The sequence below is a fragment of the Schistocerca serialis genome, chromosome 2, assembly GCF_023864345.2.
Source record: "Schistocerca serialis cubense isolate TAMUIC-IGC-003099 chromosome 2, iqSchSeri2.2, whole genome shotgun sequence".
Classification (NCBI taxonomy): Eukaryota; Metazoa; Arthropoda; class Insecta; order Orthoptera; family Acrididae; genus Schistocerca; species Schistocerca serialis.
The window spans coordinates 321,243,546-321,258,704 of record NC_064639.1 but is presented as its reverse complement, the minus strand read 5'-3'; the positions used below and the strand labels follow the sequence as shown (position 1 = coordinate 321,258,704).

At 44.5% G+C, this 15,159-nt stretch overlaps 1 pseudogene; it reads right to left on the bottom strand.

Moving 5' to 3' along the window:
• Positions 1-14,839: 14,839 nt before the first annotated feature.
• On the bottom strand, positions 14,840-14,957 carry LOC126458869 (5S ribosomal RNA; annotated as a pseudogene).
• Between the last annotated feature and the right edge of the window lie 202 nt (positions 14,958-15,159).

Genomic DNA, 15,159 nt, shown 5'->3' with positions numbered 1-15,159 from the left:
TAAATGCCAGAGGTCTTACAGACCATGATGAGCTTATGAAGGATGATGTGTCTATCCCCCCCCCATACACTGAGCATATATATATATATATATATATATATATACATATATATATATATATATATGTGTGTGTGTGTGTGTGTGTGTATGTGTGTGTGTGTGTGTGTGTGTGTGTGTGTGAGAGAGAGAGAGAGAGAGAGAGAGAGAGAGAGAGAGAGAGAGAATGTTTTTCCACATGACACTTATAGACTGTTGTGATGTCTTTTTCTGAAATGCTTAGCAAATTAGAGATGTTGCCTCTATCACCTGCATCAGGGCCTTTGCAATGGCAGTGCCGACACCCACTCTGTCAGTGACTGTTGCACCTCCACCCACAATGCTAGTAACAGGACTACAGTCCTCAGCACTGACAGCAATGCCAGCAGCCAAGCCATCACATGTAGCATCACCATGAAGTTTGTGCAACACTGTCGTCTTTGATAACCCAACCAATGCAAACAGCACCATCACCGCTGACGCCAGATCATTAGGATGAGGTCTATGTAATTTTAGTGACGATTGTCTATCAGCTAGCAGCAGGCGCTCTGCCCATTCTGGCAGTTAAGATGAGGATGTTTAGCTAAGCTGTGCAGAATTCTCATTTCCAGCGGTTATAGGTGCATTTGAGATAGCACATCGCTTACCCTCACCCATAATGTGGTTGTGTATCGACATCTGATCTTTTTCATGAAATGGTGCCTAGCCATTACGGCAACATAACTTTCCAAGATCTTAAACCAACTGCAGTATCCCAGCATTAAGTTCAGTGCTACAATACGCTATGAGCTCAGTCTCCCAATGGTCTCCGAAGTCATAGTTATATCGTAGTGCTTAAGTTAGATATAAATGAGTTGATAATGGGAAGATATTTCAGGGCAATTCGATTGCTGAGTGGTTTGATTAGTTTACCCTGGAGCCAATACAGACCCCATTCTTTGAATTCGGAATAAGAGATTTGGGTAAAGCTCAAACTAGAATCCTGTATTTGGACATTAACAGGCATCGTCTTCCAGACGATACAGCTGGTAAAAAGGTTGTTATTAACATAAAAAACAACACATACTACTTTCTGTGGCCAGTTCTGGCTTGTGAGAGAAAATTAAACAAAATCCTGAGCATACAAAAAATACTATGTGGATATTAGGGGGTCTTATAAACAAGATGATATTGAATTTTCCATGAGCTTTCAGGACATCAGTAAGCTATCAGTAAGTTTGAGAGGCAGAATCCCCATGTTTCTATTCATGTAAATGACCTGCAAGTCAGGTGATGATGTTATTACAAATGAAGTGTTGGACTCCTTTACTTTTCTAGACTCACTAGTCAGTGGCAGGAATATGTAGATCTTTTGGAAACCTCCAAAGGTGAGAGGCAACACTACTGCTGGATCAAAAGCGTTTTCAATCTTCTTTACCCCGAAATATAGAAAAATATTGGTGCTTGGCAGTTTTGCCCTGGATGGCCGAACCAATTTCTAACGGAAACTGAAAAGTTGCTCTACCAAGGCCCCAGTACATGTAGAAATGCCCACTGGGAAGAATAGATCCTTAAAGTTACAGAATTTTCTCTACCCTATACGCTGCCATGAATGCTGACTGTGAATGTCTATTCAGTCCTGTGGTGGGCTGTGATGGTGACCCCACTGTCTCACACATCAATCTCACAAAATGGCTCATGTGTCTGAGGCAGTGTACCAAGTTGTATGTGCATATGAATCAAGTCTTAATCGTTTTGATTCATGCATTAGGGATGATCCTGCAATACGACTGCAGTTTGAAGACCTTGAAAGGAACGTTGATGATATTTATAACATCATCATTTCTGTGACGAAAACACGGGAAGACAAATTACTGCACTAGAATGCAGTTGATCGTTATACACTCCTGGAAATGGAAAAAAGAACACATTGACACCGGTGTGTCAGACCCACCATACTTGCTCCGGACACTGCGAGAGGGCTGTACAAGCAATGATCACACGCACGGCACAGCGGACACACCAGGAACCAGGGTGTTGGCCGTCGAATGGCGCTAGCTGCGCAGCATTTGTGCACCGCCGCCGTCAGTGTCAGCCAGTTTGCCGTGGCATACGGAGCTCCATCGCAGTCTTTAACACTGGTAGCATGCCGCGACAGCGTGGACGTGAACCGTATGTGGAGTTGACGGACTTTGAGCGAGGGCGTATAGTGGGCATGCGGGAGGCCGGGTGGACGCACCGCCGAATTGCTCAACACGTGGGGCGTGAGGTCTCCACAGTACATCGATGTTGTCGCCAGTGGTCGGCGGAAGGTGCACGTGCCCGTCGACCTGGGACCGGACCGCAGCGACGCACGGATGCACGCCAAGACCGTAGGATCCTACGCAGTGCCGTAGGGGACCGCACCGCCACTTCCCAGCAAATTAGGGACACTGTTGCTCCTGGGGTATCGGCGAGGACCATTCGCAACCGTCTCCATGAAGCTGGGCTACGGTCCCGCACACCGTTAGGCCGTCTTCCGCTTACGCCCCAACATCGTGCAGCCCGCCTCCAGTGGTGTCGCGACAGGCGTGAATGGAGGTACGAATGGAGACGTGTCGTCTTCAGCGATGAGTGTCGCTTCTGCCTTGGTGCCAATGATGGTCGTATGCGTGTTTGGCGCCGTGCAGGTGAGCGCCACAATCAGGACTGCGTACGACCGAGGCACACAGGGCCAACACCCGGCATCATGGTGTGGGGAGCGATCTCCTACACTGGCCGTACACCACTGGTGATCGTCGAGGGGACACTGAATAGTGCACGGTACATCCAAACCGTCATCGAACCCATCGTTCTACCATTCCTAGACCGGCAAGGGAACTTGCTGTTCCAACAGGACAATGCACGTCCGCATGTATCCCGTGCCACCCAACGTGCTCTAGAAGGTGTAAGTCAACTACCCTGGCCAGCAAGATCTCCGGATCTGTCCCCCATTGAGCATGTTTGGGACTGGATGAAGCGTCGTCTCACGCGGTCTGCACGTCCAGCACGAACGCTGGTCCAACTGAGGCGCCAGGTGGAAATGGCATGGCAAGCCGTTCCACAGGACTACATCCAGCACCTCTACGATCGTCTCCATGGGAGAATAGCAGCCTGCATTGCTGCGAAACGTGGATATACACTGTACTAGTGCCGACATTGTGCATGCTCTGTTGCCTGTGTATATGTGCCTGTGGTTCTGTCAGTGTGATCATGTGATGTATCTGACCCCAGGAATGTGTCAATAAAGTTTCCCCTTCCTGGGACAATGAATTCACGGTGTTCTTATTTCAATTTCCAGGAGTGTATTTATGGGCAGCCATTGGATAAAAAATGGAAACATTTAGGAATATTGCCATCTAATTGGCAAATTCTGCAGTGCTGCACAAAATGCATGCAACTTGAATTACCAACTCCCACGATACACGTCCATTTTCATACAGTTTAAGTGGGTATGATACTACCTGCGGTCTAAGGCAACATATTTGTCAAGTAATCAAAAGTTCTGGGTCCCGGATTCGAATCTCGCCACTGCTCAAATTTTGAATAAGAATCATCAGCAATTTTAGCCAAAGACTTCCAGCATAAGAAGTCACCCTCTTTCTGCCAGTGCCGTTGTCAAAGAGGGCAGGGAGGCAGACAGAGATTTAGGCCACTCTCTCGTACTTGTGTTGGGAAACTGCAACAGAAAAAGCGGAAGAATTAGCACTATCAAAGGCATGAAGATGCAGAAGGCAATGAAAAGAACCTCTTAAAGACGCATAATGTGTATCCACGTGACATGTGGCCAGTAATTGGAAAAGTGTCGTGCTGGTCTCTCCATTGCCAAAAGATTGCGGATAAGGCCCCAGTCAGATCTCCTAAAGAGGACTACCAAGGATAAGGTGACTGTGAAGAAACAATGGAATAACAACGAAAGGGTGATTTTCTGCGAGTCAGAGCAAGGCATGTCAGAATGTGGGAATCGTAGAGAAGCTAGAAGATCTGAAAAGATGAATGTAAAGGCTCAGTCTAAATGTAGTGGGGGTTAGTGAACTAGAACGGAAAGAAGATAACGGTTTCCGTCAGACGAATATAGAGGAATAAGGATTCATTATGAACAAGAAGGTAGGATAGATAGTGAGTTAATGTGAATGGCTGAATGATACAGTTCTTCCAATCAGATTGAACAGCAAAGCAATGCTGACAACAATAGTTCATATATACATGGGGATGTCACAAGCAGAAGTTAAAGAGATAAAGTGTATAATCAATTTGAATAGTTAATTTTATATGTAAAGGGAGATGAAAATCTAATAACCATGGGAGAAGAAATTTAAAGAGTTACAGGATAATATGAGCTTGGCAGTAGGAGTGAGATACGGGGAAGAATAATTGAGTTCTGTAACAGTTTTCACTTAGTAATTGCAAATACACCAAATACACAAAGGGAGGAGATATATTTGTAAAATACCTGAAAATAATGAGGAATGATGGAACACGTTTGAAGTTCGCTAAAGATGTTTATACTGCAATAAGGAATACCACAACAGGTAGTTCAATTGAAGAGGAATGAACGGCTTCAAAATTAGCAATCATGGACGTTGTAAAGATAAACATAGGTACTAGGGATTTAACTGCGAAGAACCTTTGGGTAGAAGAAGAACTACTTCAGTTGATGGATGAAAGAAGGAAGTACAAAAATGTTGAGAGAAAGACATGAATACAGCAGTGTGAATCACTGAGAAACGAAAAACATAGGTAGCGCTAGGCAGTCAAGGCTGAAAGGCTGCAGGAAAATGTGAAGAAATCGGAAAAGAAATCATCATCGGAAGGACTGACAGTATACAGAAAAGTCAAAATAATCTTTGTAGAAATAAAAAGAAACAGTGGCAACATAAAGAGTGCAACAGGGATTCCATAGTTATATAAAGAGGAAAGAGCAGATAGATGAAAGAGTACACTGAAGTCCTTCTGAGGAGGAAGAATGGTCTGATGACGTGATACAAGAGAAAATTGGAGCCGATAGGGAAGACATATGGGAACGATTATCAGAGCCAGAAATTAAATGAGCTTTGGAAGACGTCGATAAAGTAAGGTAGAAGGGACCGATGAAATTCCATTGATGGTTCTAAAATCGCTGGTGGAAGTGGCAACCACACGAGTATACAAGTTGATGGGTAAATCTATGACACGGTCGATACATCAGACTTCGCGAAAATATTATCCCTAGAATTCCGAGGGTAGCAACAGCAGCTCATTTATTTACGTTGCTTACAACAATAAGGTACAGAAGAATGGAAAACAAAACTGACGAACTGTTAGATACGGATCAGTTTGGCTTAAGGAAAGATAAAGACACCAGAGAGGCTGCCTTGACGCCGCAGTTGATAATGAGAACAACACTAAAGAAAAATCAAGACACATTCATAGGATTTCTCGACCTGGAAGTGTTCGATGACGTAAAACGGCGCAATTTGTTCAAAATTCTAAGAAAAATAGAGGTAACCTATATAGGAAGAAGAGTAAAAGAGCCAAGAGGGAGAAGTCAGATGGGAAGACCAACTACAAACTACCCAGATTAAATAGGGTGTAAGAAAAAGATGCAGTCTTTTACCTTTACTGATAAATCTGTATATCGAGGAAGTAATTATGGAAATAAAAGAAATGCCCAAGAGTGGGATTGCAATTGAGGCTACAAGGACATCAATGACAAGAATCGCTGATGACATTCCCATTCTCAGTTAAGATGAAGGTGAATTACAGGGTCAGTTGAATGAAATGCATAGTCTAATGAGTACAGAATATCAGAATATGGATCAAGTGTAAATCGAAGAACGACGAAAGCAATGAGACCTAGTAGAGACGCGAATAGCAAGAAACTTAACATAAAAACTGGTGATCACAGTGTAGAGGATATTAAGGAATTCTGTTACCTTGGATGCAAAACACCCTATGGCAGACGTAGCATAGACATAAAAAGCAGACTAGCACAGCAAAATGATCAAGGGAAATTTACTAACGCCGAAAAGAGGCATTAATTTGAGGAAGAAATTTCTGAGAATGTACTTTTGGAGCACAGCATTGTATGGTAGTCAATTATGGACTGTAGGGAAACTGGAATAGAAAAAGAATCGAAGGTTTTGAGATTTGGTGATACACAATAACGTTGAAAATTAGATGAACCGCTAAGATAAGTAATGAGGACGTTATCGCAGAATCGACGAAAACTCATCGAAGGCTCATCCTCAAATGCCGCGCAGGAGGTTATAAGACTATTTCATAGCGGAATGCGAGCGGGGGGGGGGGGGGGGGCAAGATTTTATATACACCGAAGTGCCAAAGAAACTGGTACACCTGCCTAATATCGTGTAGGGCTCCCGCGAGTACGCAGAAGTGCCGCAACACGACGTGGCGTGGACTCGACTATTGTCTGAAGTAGTAGAGGGAATTGAATCGATGCATCTTGCAGGGCTGTCCTTAATTCCGTAAAAGTACGAGGGGGTGAAAATCTCTTCTGGACAGCACGTTGCAAGACATCCCAGATATGATCAGAATGTTTATGTCTGGAGAGTTTGGTGTCCAGCGGAAGTGTTTAAACTCAGAAGAGTGTTTCTGGAGCCACTCTGTAGCAATTCTGGAGGTGTGGGGTTCGCATTTTCCTGCTGGAATTGCCCAAGTCCTTTGAGACGCACAATGGACATGAATGGATGCAGGTGATCAGATAGGATGCTTATGTACGTTTCAACTGTCAAAGTAGTATGTAGACGTATCAGGGGCCCACATCACTCCAACTTGTGAGGCAACGGGCGAGTTGTGGCGCCCTGAAACTATTCTGAGTTCGGAGTTGGCGTGGCCGTACGGGCCACAAGGCAAGCTGGTGCTCGTCAGCGACCGCGTGGAGCCGTACATTAGCCGGAGCAAGAGGGGTAGCACCAGCTCGTCGAATAAGCCGACCACGTAAATGGGAATTCCATGTTAACGCTGTGTCGCGGCACGGGGTTTGTGTCGTTTAAGGAGATTTGTATGTCGCGGAGGGCCAAAGATAGCGGACTTTGTGAAACCATAATGGCAGACATTACACAGCTCATGTAGAAATTAATAGTAGCCAGATGAATCATGATACCTCAGAAAGAAACATGTACATTACCTTTATTTGCACGGCGATTCTGAAGGTGTAATCAGATTTTCAATATCTTTATTAGTTTAAAGTTTAGTATCTGACGATAAATTATACAAGTAACACCCACCAACGAATTTACAAAATCTAACCGGTTCATCCGATTTTCTCGAGCAACGTGTTTTTTTTTAAAAAAAATGGTTCAAATGGCTCTGAGCACTATGGGACTCAACTTCTGAGGTCACTACTCCCCTAGAACTTAGAACTAGTTAAACCTAACTAACCTAAGGACATCACAAACATCCATGCCCGAGGCAGGATTCGAACCTGCGACCGGAGCGGTCTTGCGGTCCCAGACTGCAGCGCCTTTAACCGCACGGCCACTTCGGCCGGCCAACGTGTTTTTAGAAAGCTATTAGTGTAAATCTAAATTGGCATAAATTACAGGCATGTAACTTGAATAGTACATGAGTTATTGGAGGTCAATATGTCCGACTACTATTGATCGCATCAGGTCATAAGTACTCCACAGTTACACGAAAAAACGGTAACAGCATGCTTATAAATATGTTTATTTATCTGTGTTTTTTCATATCCGATATACACTATTCATGTAGAAATTGGTCAGTTATTTACTGTGTTTTAGAAAGCACAGAGACATTAGGCTACTGGCTTACTTCTGTTCTATTCCTTTGATACATGTTTATGTAATTTGTTTATGTATTTAATAATGTATGTTAGAGCGTGTTTATGGTCCAGCCGTAGGAATATATATTTAATTTCAAGTCATTTCGAATGTGTTTCATTATGTTTGTGAGCCGGCCGCAGTGGCCGAGCGGTTCTAGGCGCTTCAGTCCGGAACCGCACGACTGCTACGGTCGTAGGTTCGAATCCTGCCTCGGGCATGGATGTGTGTGATGTCCTTAGGTTGGTTAGGTTTAAGTAGTTCGATGTTCTAGCACGGCCACAGGAAAGACTTGGAGAGTGAAGAAGTTTGCACGTGGTCGCGGGAGATAGAAATATTTCGGAGTGTCGACTTGTGCTCTTGTGTGGTGTCCGTGGCTTCTGCAGTGAAGACGTAGTATGCGTTTAGAAGTGAATATCTCGTGAGCTACGTTGTTGTTCATAACTAATTACTGTTGTTCAACTTATATTTATTTAATTTCTGGAACAACGACACCAATAAGTTTTTGCAGTAATAAATGGCATTCTTAAAGGTACATCTGTTATCGTACTCAGCATTTAAAGTCGTTAAAAATAGTACCTGAAGATTTTATTTAATTGCAATCTTTCAGTTATAAATGTTACATTCACAATTCACAATTGCCTAGTGACAGTAACCTTCGACCATTCGATTCATATTCATATTTTATACTGTAGACTCAGCAGTATTTGTCTTGTAGTGCGGCAACTACCTATCCCAGCCCCTAGACAACGAAACCAGCCAAAACTTTAAATATTTCAACTCTGTGTCGGAGAGTACATAGTTGAGGGCCACCACATCACATCATTGTATTTGAAAGCCCACAAACTGCACACGCCCCACACCATTACAGAGCCCCCACCAGCTTGAGCAGTCCCCTGCTGACATGCAGGATCCATGGATTCATGAGGTTGGCTCCATACCCGTACACGTCCATCCGCTCGGCACAATTTGAAACCAGACAAGTTTCCGGTTATCAACAGCCCAATGTTGGTGTTGACCGGCCCAGGCGAGGTGTAAAGCTTTGTGTCGTGCAGTCATCAAGAGTACACGAGTGAGCCTTCAGCTCCGAAAGCCCATATGGATGATGTTTCGTTGTATAGTTCGCATGCTAGCACTTTTTGATGGCTCAGCATTGAAATCTGTAGCAATCTGCGGAAGGATTGCGCTTCTGTCACGTTCACCGATTCTCTTCACTCATCATTAGTCCCGTTCTTGCATGATATTTTTCCCGGTCACAGCGATGTCGGAGAATTGATGTTTTACCGGATCGCTAATATTCACAGTACACTCGTGAAATGACCGTACGGGAAAATCCTCACTTCATCACCATCTCGGTGATGCTGTGTCCTATCGCTTGTGCGCCGGCTATAACACCATGTTCAGACTCACTTAAATAACTTGCCATTGTAGCAGCAGTAACCCATCTAACAACTGCGGCAGACACTTGTTGTCATATATAGGCGTTTCCGACCGCAGGGCCTTATTCTGCCTCTTTACATGTCTCTATATTTGAATATGCATGCCTTTACCAGTTTCTTTGGCGCTTTAGTGTATATTCATGGGAGGGACGCCAAAACAATGTTTTAATTTCTGGGTGGGGAGGGAGCTTATTCCTTCCTCGAAAGGACCATTACTATCCCAACCCACCCCCTGTTACATTATGGTGATAGGTGGAGGAGGAGGAGAAGATTAGTGTTTAACGTCCCGTCGACAACGAGGTCATTAGAGACGGAGCGCAAGCTCGGGTGAGGGAAGGATGGGGAAGGAAATCGGCCGTGCCCTTTCAAAGGAACCATCCCGGCATTTCCCTGAAGCGATTTAGGGAAATCACGGAAAACCTAAATCAGGATGGCCGGAGACCGGATTGAACCGTCGTCCTCCCGAATGCGAGTCCAGTGTGCTAACCACTGCGCCACCTCGCTCGGTATATGGTGATAGGTGTTAAGAACAAATAGACACAAATTTATGTGCTTCTAGAGAGTGAGATGCATCTGCAAAGTAAGTATCCGAGAGTGGAGGTGCCTCCGTAACAAGAAGTATCCCAGAGTAGGGATGCATGCATCCTAAACTTTCACGACACGTTGTGTCATATTGCACACGGACAAATGCTGTGTTGGATGTCATGATGGCACGCGCCATGTTATACGACATGACTTCATATACATGTTCGTTTACTTGACACGAGCCGCGCGGTATTAGCCGAGAGGTCTAGGGCGCTGCAGTCATAGACTGTGCGGCTGGCCCTGGCGGAGTTTCGAGTCCTCCCTCGGGCGTGGGTGTGTGTTTGTCCTTAGTATAATTTATGTTAAGTAGTTTGTAGGATTAGGGACTGGTGACCTTAGCAGTTAAGTCCCATAAGATTTCACACACACTTGACACGAAGCATTATATTACATAATGTGTATACCAATACTAACAAGTGAAACTGCGCGAATATGTTAAGATGTTTTAGCTGAAATGTCTTTGAAGCTGCCAGGTAAGTCGAAAAGCTAGTAGCCTTCTTTTACATCCCTAACTCTGCCGGAGATATTCGCCTTTTTTGTATTACGGTAGGAGCTTTTTTCATTTCGGTAACATTGTGCTTCCAGTTTTTGTTTGTTGAAAAAGGCTAGACGCTCAGTTTGAAGCTTATACTCTTTCTTTGCTGTGTGTGGGGTATCTGATCTCGCTTCTTTAACAAAAAAAAGGGATAAAAATACTGTTGCAGTCCATGGATGAGAAGCAGCGCAGTAGGTCCATTTCCGGCAAATTGGCCATACTTCCACTACACAGAGCGTTAGAGCTAGCTGCACCACGGAGACCCCTACTGGTAACAGCATAAAACAAAACTTGCACTGGCGCCAAAGTTATCTGTTAATTTCTGTTTTATTCATGGTTACTAGCTACGGAACAAGAAGAGGTCGTTTTCACCGAACCATTGCGCCCGGAGAGAAACACGTCTGGTGTCCTATGGCAAGGAGGGTGCCTGGCGCCACAGCCAGATAATGGGTACCAGGGGCGTCTGCGGAGGTTGCGTTTGTCTGACGTGTGTGGCTGGTTAAAGCGAACGCGTCAAAGCGGAAGATTAATAGACGCCGGCGCCATCTATCACGGCTGGATGTGGTTTTGTGAGCTGCGGTTGGTGGCTGCAGCCACAGGTGCTCGGCCACTTCCGCCGATAGCTGTACTCGCCGCGAACGCTTCCCACTCGGCCGGTCGTCATTCATCTCCCGCGCTAAACGGAATCCAACAGCCCGCGTGACAGGCGCGGGCGAGTGCTGGAGGGCTCCGTGGCCGCCCCTGCCCCTCCCCCCGCCCTAAACACGGAATGGAATGAGGTTCGCCTCAAGCCGCACTGTGTTTGCTCGTGAGTCATCTCTCACCTCGCGCTGCTGATCTAGCGATATTCAAACAGAGTCTCGTCACTATCTTTCTATCCACATAACAGCTCCCACAAACTCCAGTTAGCTTTCATTACGGTACTGCAGCCTGTTTGCAGAGCTGCAACTTCGATGTTAACTGAAAAATAGCTGTGACATTTAATTTAATGGGAGAAAATGGAGCTTGGAGCCAGGGGACTGTTTTACAGTACTGACGTAGTCACGGCGGAAATATGACACCGGATTACCTGCTTGTGTGCTCTACTCGATCAAAAATATCCTGACACCAATCAGTGGATGTTAATATGTGGTACGTCCACTCTTCGCTTTTATGACGGCTTGAACTTCCTTGGGGACAATGAGCTGTCTGAATTTGTAGAAAAGGTAGCCAATTCTGCTCTAGATCCGAAACCGGGGAAGGTAGTTTGTTGATGGCTGGGGTCTGGAGCGAAGTCACCATTCCCTAACTTATCCCAAGGATGTTCCATTTGGTTCAGGTCGGGACTCTGGGAAGGTTAGACCATTTTAGGAATTTATTGTCCACAAATATTTTCCTCATAGATACTGGTTTATGACATGGTGCGTTGTCATTCATCCCCAACATCGGTTTCCTGCATAATCCTTAAATATTTTCTCAGTTCTAATACAATAAATTTCCTTGAGACTAGGAAGCGTTACGTGCACGGAACTCAGCTTGCTATTTCATCATTTTCTCACATGGTATAATGAGAAATACAGTCAATCTACAAAGGAGACTGCTTACAAAACACTCTCGTCTACAATATTGTTCATGTGTGTGTGATCCGTAAATAACAGAACTAGTAGTGGTTATTATAAGTACACAAATAATGCAGGAAGAACGGTTATAGGTTTGTTTAACCTTCTGAGAGAGCACCATGGAAACACATATTTGGAACTGAACTGGCAGATGATTAATGGCAGACGTAAACTATGCCGTGAAAGCTTACTTTCAGAGTTGGAAGCACCACCTTCAAGTGAAAAATCTGGAAGTCTACATCCCACTAAATTTCGCTCCTGTAGCGATCGCGATTATGAATCTTCCTAGCACATTAAAAGGGTGTGCCGAACAGGGATTCAACCCAGCAGCTTTGCCTTTCGCAGGCAAGTGGTCTACTACATAAGCTACCAGAGAACCACTCACGGCCCGTACTCGCAGCTTTACTTCCACCAGTACCCCATCTCTTACCTTCAAAATTTCACAGAAGTTCTCCTGCGTAACATGCGGAACTAGCACCCCTGGAAGAAAGGATATTGTTGAGACATAGCTCAGCCACAGCCTGGGAGATTGTTTGCAGAATGAATTTTTCACTATGCAGCAGAGTGTGTGCTGATATTAAATTTGTGGAGCACTTGCCCAAAAAAGGCAGAGGTCCCCACTTCGAGTCCCGATCAAGCACACAACTGCAGAGTGAAAATTCATTCTGGAAATATTAGCCTAATTCAGAGCGCACAGTAAACTATCATTCTTCCCAGGCTCCATACATGACTGGAATACGAAGATACCCTGACAAGTGGTACAATGAGAAGTACCCTCTGCCACGTGCTTCACAGTCATTTGCAGAATGTGATGTGGACGTAGATGATATCAATACTTTATGCTAATACTGCTAAGCAGTATTACACGAAACAAACATGTGCGGTCGGTGGCAGGGAAGGCGTATCAAGATTTAAGACCTTTTGAAACAGTTCTAGGAAAGAGTAGTGCTTATGTTAAATAAGCGAACTGAAAAACCTATTGTAGAACAGTACTCCAGCGCCCGAGGTCATCGCAGTTACACTTGACAGCAGACGCTGAAATAACTGAGGTACTTTGTGCTAGGGTCGTTACATGTCCAATAGCTCATACGAAAGTCTAGTAGAGATATTTGCAGTACGTAAATAGGAGCAGATGAAAAGAAGACACTGGGCCAAGTTCATTAAATTTATAAAGCCATTATTCAGAAAGATAGTGCCACATTCTATTAACTCTAGCACATATCTTGAATACCAATAACGAGAATAAGATAGCAGAAAATTAGGCGCTTACAGAGGTACTCAGGTTGTTTCAGAAGGAAAGGTAAGTATTTTAGATGGTGTTAGTCTAGACTAATTCATATAAAACATTCCATACAGCATATGTTCCAATTTTTATTGGTTACAGTGATACAGCCTTTAGAATGTAACACAAACACTCACAGAAGATGTTAATCAAAGGCAAATGATTTAAGTTCAGATTTCATTTTCATAAATTCAGTCTCCGACTTCAATATACCTTCGAATTCAGTAGACAGCACCACGTACATCTCTTCCGAGGTAGTCTTGACGTTCTTTTGCGAGAACAGTACTATTATGTGCTCAAGTGGTACAGAACAATCGGCAAGCAAATCACAATTACAGTTGAAAAATTCAATTGTGTAAAATCAAGCACAACTTCAAAACTTGGTCAGATGAACCTGTATGGTCCAAGAGACCTTTTCAAGCCTCAAGCATCTATGATGTATATATGCAGACTGAAGCGACGACTGAAAATTTGTATCAAAGCCGGCAATTAAACACCGTTCTCCTATGCAGATGCGCTAACCATTACGCCAACCTGCCTCAGCAGCTTTTCCACAGCTGCACGACTACTCTACGGCGCCTTTGAGACTTGAAAAGGTCTCTCGAATCATATAGTTTCAATTAATTAAAGCAAGTATGCCTGGGTTTCAGGCAGGATCCCCCATTTCAATCGATGCTGAGATGCTGTTCCAAATACAGTTGGAGAGCCTCTGCATTTCTGTTCGAGTTTAGGTGATACCAAGTGGGCTGAGGCGTGAATGGGAATTCGTATTGATGAGGGAGGCGTGCTAGGGTAGTGGTGCAGTTGTACAATGCTGCTGTGCCAGGGTGGTTTAGTGGTTAGCGCATCAGCATCTACATACTTACTCCTCAAGCTACAGTATGATGCGTGGCGGAGGGTACGATTTACCACTACTAGACGTTTCCTTTCCTCTTTCAATCGCAAATAGAGCGAGGGAAAAATGGCTGTCTATATGCCTCCGTACGGACCCTAATCCCTGTAATCTTATATTCACGGTCCTTATGTGAAATTTACTCTGGCAGCAGTAGAATTGTTCTGCAGTCAGCCTCAAATACCGGTTATCTACATTTTCGCAGTAGTCAGCCTGGAAAAGAACATCCCCTACCCTCTAGTGATTAACATTTGAGTTCCTGAAGCATCTCCGTAACGGTCACGAGTTGTTCGAGCCTCTGGTAATAAATTTAGACCCACCTCTGAGCTGCTTTGATGTTTTCCTTTAATCCGATTTTGTGTGAATCCGAAGCAATAGCGTCCTATATTCGGTCTCCTTTGCAGACGAACCACACTTCCCTAAAATTCTCCCAATAAACCGAAATCGTCTATTCTCCTTCCCTTCATACATAAACTAAACTAAACTCCGTCCGAAGAGACATGAAGTCCCAACGGTACCGACAGGTCGCCGTGTCATCCTCAGCCCACAGGCGTCACTGGATGCGGATATGGAGGGGCATGTGGTCAGCACACCGCTCTCCCGGCCGTATGTCAGTTTACAAGACCGAAGCCGCTACTTTTCGATCGAGTAGCTCCTCAGTTTGCCTCACAAGGACTGAGTGCACCCCGCTGGCCAATAGCGCTCGGCACACCGAATGGTCACCCATCCAACTGCTAGCCCAGCCGGACAGTGCTTAACTTCGGTGATCTGACGGGAACCGGTGTTACCACTGCGGAAAGGCCGTTGATCACAGTCCTTATACGCTCATTCTATTTCTTATTGCTTTGCAACCTTACGCCTAGATATTTAATCGATGTGACTGTGAAAAGCAGTACACTACTAATACCATACTCTAACATTATGGGTATGTTTTTTTTATTCATCTGCATTAATTTACATTTTTCTACATGTAGATCTAGCTGACATTCATCACACCATCTAGAAAATTTG